This window comes from Triturus cristatus, chromosome 7, assembly GCF_964204655.1.
Source record: "Triturus cristatus chromosome 7, aTriCri1.1, whole genome shotgun sequence".
In the NCBI taxonomy this organism is placed as follows: domain Eukaryota; kingdom Metazoa; phylum Chordata; class Amphibia; order Caudata; family Salamandridae; genus Triturus; species Triturus cristatus.
Genome location: NC_140590.1, coordinates 1,700,524,824 through 1,700,530,973, shown reverse-complemented (window position 1 = coordinate 1,700,530,973; position 6,150 = coordinate 1,700,524,824). Strand labels below are relative to the sequence as shown.

The 6,150-nt window shown below is 43.0% G+C and overlaps 1 protein-coding gene across 1 annotated transcript in view; it reads right to left on the bottom strand.

Moving 5' to 3' along the window:
• LOC146812810 (alpha-2-macroglobulin-like protein 1) overlaps window positions 1-6,150 on the bottom strand; it is a 630,734-nt gene that overhangs the window by 143,070 nt on the left and 481,514 nt on the right. The gene's annotated exons all lie outside the window — the stretch shown is intronic.

The window sequence follows — 6,150 nt, the reverse complement described above, 5'->3', positions numbered from 1 at the left end:
AATCCATGTTAGTCCACCAAAAGTCTAAACGTAGTCTCTGCTTTGTCTTGGTGATCCCCAAATGGCATTCAAGGGCCAGATCGACCAGTTTGTCTTTCAAAGATTTAAGAGGGATTAGCTTAGTGCCCCTGAAGAGACACCCATCCACTATGAACAGATCCTCTCTTACCATCCAATATGGTTTGAGTTGCTTATCATGTCTTTCCTGGCCTGTCCACCTCTCTTTTGTGTTACTGCATACTCGCTGTAACATATGTCTAAAACCAATTCTTCCTTCCACTGTGTCTTCTCTACTGCCTCTTGAGTGACTACACATACTCCTTCCAGTTGGGAGTCAAGATCTTCTTCTTCCTGTGAAGTAACATTCACTTCCTCTTCTCCCCGGTTCTCAACTAGGTAAGAGAGGCAATCTGCCACACGGTTTCTCACTCCTGGGACATATTCCACCCCAATCGTATATTTTTAAAGGCTAATCACCCAACTCCTGATTCTACTTTTTTTTGTTTAAATTTTTTATTTTTAACAGTTCAGCACAACAATAGTCAAATGGCCACAATTGCCCGGTAAGAATACTGCAGCAAAACAAAGGCATGGTATTAGCCGCAGTAGCGTGGGTGCACTGTGTCAGATGTGGTGTAGTTGGATTGTCCACAATGCCAGAACCCTTGAGAAGAAGTGTGATTGAATGTATAACCACATCACTGTGTATTGTGATGCCATACTACGCGTGACGATGAGTAGTAATGAACGATGGGTGGAGGATGCAACATAATGAGGACAAAATAACCTGAATTGGGGAAAGGGGTAACTGCCAGTGACCCAAGGTCCGAAAATGTAGCTACGGCTAAATAACTGCTTGTGGAGTGCATGAAGATACCTTGTTTCTACGTGGCGTGTAAGGATTGTGTAAGCCAGTCCCCATTATGACGACGCGTTAGCGGATGTGGAGAGCCCTCTTGGCGTTGAAGCACCCTCTGCCTCCTCTTGCGTGTCTGCTGCGGGTGTAGCTGATTTCTGCAATTCTAACACCATAGCCCCCCAATCTGTGGCAAGAGGGACTTTGCGAAGTCCCACCTCCTGATTCTACTTGAGATGGAATCTACCCCTTTATTAGTAAATATTTCTGCGGGAGGCTTGTGGTCAGTCCTCACGGAGAATCTTGTCCCCCAAAGGAGATTTCTGAATTTATTGACTGCCCAGTATACAGCAAGTGCCTCCTTCTTGATCACTGAATAGTTATTTTCAGCTTGTTTCAGAGATCAAGATGTAAAAGCAATGGTCTCCTCACCTTTCTGACCTATTTGTACCATTACTGCCCCAAGGCCCTTTGAACTGGCATCTGTTGTTGTTATAGATTGTCTGCCTGATACAAACGCATTAAGAGTGGAAGCTGAAGCAAACGCGGCCTTGGTGTCCTCAAATTCTGCCTGAGACTTCTCACACCAATCAAATTATACCCCATTTTTTAATAAGGCACAGATGTGGTGTGTCCATCTTGCAAAATTGTGAACAAACTTGCTGTATAATTCTAGCATTCCTAGAACGGACTTAACTTCTTCTTCAGTCTTAGGGGTTGCTAGCTTCACAATTAAGTCGCTAAGTTCAGCCTTGGGCACTATACCTCCCGCTGTTATTTTGTGTCCCAAGCAGTCTATTGCCTGGCAACCAATTTTGCATTTCTCACTTCTTACGGTAAGGCCCTGTTTACTGACCCGCTCAATACTTGTTTGATTCCGTTGTCACGTTGTTTCTTGTTGTCCCTAAATATTAACACATTGTGCAGGTAGCAGAATACCCCTGTGATCCCTTGGAGCATGCTGCTTATTATTCTTTGGAACACAGCGGCCACCAACACAAGTGCAAATGGCATTAGTTTGAACTTGTAGGCCCCTATGGGAGTTACAAACACTGTAAGTTCTTGGGACTCAGTATGTAGTCTGACCAGGTAGTATGCCAATGTTAGGTCCAACGTTGGAAATACCTTTGTTCCTGCTACCTTGGTCATCATCACTGTGATGTTGGGTAATGGAAACTTATCTACCACCACCTTCTTGTTCAATGCTCTAAGTTTTATGCATAGGCTTCACAGTCTCTCCAATTCTTTTCTAACTCCTTCCTGCATGGATAAGGGTAAACTCCTCACCTTGGCTGATACAGGTCGAGCGGTTTCCCTCAGCCTAATCTCATGAACATATTGTCTTAAACATCCTAGCTGCTCTGTAAAAACCTCAGGGAATTCATTTTCTACACTCAGAAGTGTTTTGTCTCTACTCTGGATAAGTATTTGGGGATCTTTGTTTGGGTCAAGGTATATCCCATACTCCTTTTGTGCCAGCCATCCCAGGATATTGTCCCCTTTATGTGAAACGAACAGTTTGGTGACTGTGCATCTGCCCTTATAAACTATGATTCCCCAAAAGTACCCCAACATCTGTATGGGATGCCCACCATACCCTCCTGGTTTAATGTCTATTTTATACATCTTTTTCTGTCCTGTAAACATTTTCACAAACATACTCTCAGCAATTATTGTCAACTTTGAACATGAATCAAACATAGCTTCAACAGGTTGCCCTCAATGTTTATCATATATTTAGGTTTACTTGGAACCCCTCCCTTAATCTGTAGGATGATCTCATCACACACTTGTGTTACACCATCTTTGGGATATCTTCTGCTATGTTGATCACTTCTGCAGCAAATCCGGAAATGGCATTCTTTCAAACACTTAGTGCACATTACTTTTAATGCTGGAAAATCCTTGTTGTTGGCCATGTGCCCTACCTTTCCATACCTGTAGCAAGTACCTCATTCACATTTTTTGGGATTTCACTCACTTTTGTCTTTTCCTCACTATCTTCTTTATTTCTTTCACACAATGTATCATATGCTCAACTTGTTTGGCTACTATTAACATCTCCCCTAGTGGTGGATCATCTTTTAACCACAATTCTTCTCTTATTTTCTGAATTTTGCATGTGAGTAAAAATGTATCTCTAATGCGCTCTTCACATGTTGCCCCAAAATGTCATGTAGAAGCCAACTTTCTAAGATCTAATGCACATTCTTCCACTGTCTCCCCTTCTTTCTGACCCCTCTTCCCAAAGAGATAACGTTCCATTATAGTGCTGATTTTGGGTAAAAAATATGTGTCCACACTAATTTCATATTCATTGAGACCTCTTGCCTCGTTAACAACCAGGTCAGGTACGTTTTCCAATATCTCTTGTCCCTCTGCTCCTAGATAGTGCTGTAGCAAAGCTACCTTCCCTTCTAACCCTAAATTTGGACCACATACTACTGCATAGATTTGGAACACTTTCTTCCACTTGTTCCATTTTAATGGTGGTTCACCAGAAGACAGCATGAAGGGTGGGGCGTATTCTGCATAGTGAGTGCAAATCTGTTTTTTTTTTCAATGTAAGTTCTACTTTATATAACTTCTAATGGCTTCAATACCCTTAAACTTAAGAATATAAACTTATTTGAATGAAGTACAATTACTGTCCGCAACCTGCAATGGAAAGTAGGTTAGTATAGTTTGAAAAGCAACAAAAAAGAATATTCTGGTATTTTGTTATCTTTAAACATGTAAGAAAATAGTACACATGAAGAGGTTAAGTAGGTGGCGCTGTACCACAGGCAATGTGCTCTATTGCTGCCGGGACGATCTCTTGGAAATTGTGTCAGGCTGATTACTTTGTCTTCGCAGCAGGAATCTTTCTGAGGAGGCTCCACGGAAGTCCAATTGCTACTCAAGATCTCCACACACTGCTCTGATAGGCAAAAAAGCAGTTGCTTGCCAGTGCTCCGGTAAGACACCCTTGTCTAATTTTGAACTACTTTGCATGTAGTCGTGCCTCACACCGAGAGCTGGCCAGGTGAGGACATCACGAGCATTAGGAATTTCCCACCTCAGATCAGAGTGGTGACGCGCTGCAGCTTGGCATTCCTCTCAGTAATTTGCCACAATGCCCTGAAGTAGGGCATCTAGTATGCACTTTGAAATACGTGGACAATACACCAGTTTCTTTTTTTGTTTAATGTGATGCTTGGCACAAGCTGTTGGACAATACCCCCTTCTCTTCTTGATGAGAAACTGAGGAAACCCTTCTGTGCACATGATCAAAAAAGGCACATGATCAAAAAAGATTATGATGCTTTACTTCCTAGCACGTGTGCTCTGAAAGAGGTACTAGTAAGGGCTAATGTTTTACTCCCACTACCACCAAATGCACACCAGGAGCAGGTACAGCAGTACCTTCCCCCACCCTGCACTCTTCTTCTCTACTCCGCACTAGATCTGGAATGAAGGAGGAAACAGCTGACAGTGAAAAAAAAATTTTAGGCTGGGGAAAGTACAATAATGCTGCCTAAGCTTGGCAGGGTAATTGTTCCTATTGAAAGATCACTATAGTTTCCCTTCTTCTTGTAGACCACAACTGTGGAAGTCATGTGTTTTCAGTAGGCAGTTCAGGGCACGTGTTGAGGTGTTCCTCTTCTGTAAGTCTCCCTGTAGCATGCTCCAGATCCCATTTTCTGTCGCCAGTGTTAAATCAATGTATTGAAGTACACAGGAGCCACTGGGATGCAGTAAACAGCTTCACTCTGGTACTTCAGGATACACCTCAGCCACAGCTCACTGTTCATCAGCTGTCACCCTTCAGTGCCTCAGGGGAGCTCGAGTTAGAATGCTCTGGCACTAACATTCCAAATACATCATCAGAGCCCTATGACAATAGGTTCCCTGGCAAAACCACTAACTAGTAGGGAAGGTGGGGGAGGGAAGAGATTAAAAACACGTAGATAGGAAGATACCACAAATATCAAGGGGAATACATTGTAAAATCCCCACAGTGGCATAAAACGAAGATGATGCTCCCACCCCACAGAATGTGATGATGGGGTTGGGGCCCCCTGCACTGCAGGGGCTGCAGAGGACTGTGTTACACCCCTGCCCATGCAGGAACAGAAGTAGCTGCTCTCTGCAGTTTTTGTAAACAATTAATTATATACTCTCCCATTTCTCATAAAAGAAACTACTGTTCCCCTTTTGAAAAAGTGACACGTTTTAAGATTTGTAGATCTCAAGTCCTTGTAGAATCCAGTCCTCCTGCCCCACAGATTTAAACGACCTGCAAAACTCCCTGTAGTCATATTCTGTTTATCACTGTGTCAGATCTACTCCCTTTCATGCCCACCCGGTATAGGGTTTCTCCCTACAAAATTATGAATAACCAAAGCAGTGACTAGATCACATTTATGTATGTAGTGATCAAAGGATGAATGGAACTGGGTGCATCTTTATTCCAAAGACCATTCTAGGTGGTAGTTTTTGCTAAAAGCCTAGTCTAGGTGGAAATAATCACCAGGTATTCCCTAGCAAAAGTGTCCATCAATACACTGAAGGTCCAGGGGCCCTGGTCCTCGATGGTATTGCCTCTATCTACTTTTTGCGGGTGGAAGAGATTGGCTTGAGGCACTGGAACTTTCCAGCCTTGTTAGTTGACAAAACAACAACAGATTGAGCAAGTACTCCTCTTGAGTTACTGCTAGTATTGAGATATTTCTGAAGATATCCTTTGTAGTTCTGAAGTATTTTTGTAGGAAGACAGTTGTCTTAGGTTGTCTTAAGAAGGTTCTTTATTGGTTACATCCTTTTATTCCAGCGAATCAATTTACTGTGAGTGGTACAACAGCCGACACGTGTTTTGCCCTATGTGGTCAGTAGGACCAGGGCTTTCTCAAGACTTCTCAGTTAAACAGAAGTTGAATAAACAACTTCTTATGGACTTTGTACGGTACATTAGTCTTCAGGCTGATATATTATAGCAAAATGCTGGAATTTGTAAGAAAGATCCGTAGCTGTAGTCTCGGGGCAATCCCTCTTCTAAGTAACAAACGTCGTGTAGGTCTGATGGACAGTGCCAGGCTGCCAATGTGCCTGGTGGAGCATGTGATTCACCAGATGGCTGAGTGGAAGTGTCTAAAGCCTACCTGCCACAAAATGTTCTAGGAGACTGAGGGAGGCTGGTTCAGAGAGACAATGTGAGAGAATACCTTTTGTCAGGTGCCCCCCTGAGGAATACCCTGTCTGGGACAACCCTCTATGGCAGTACAAGATTGAAAGAGAATGCCAAACATTGGAGG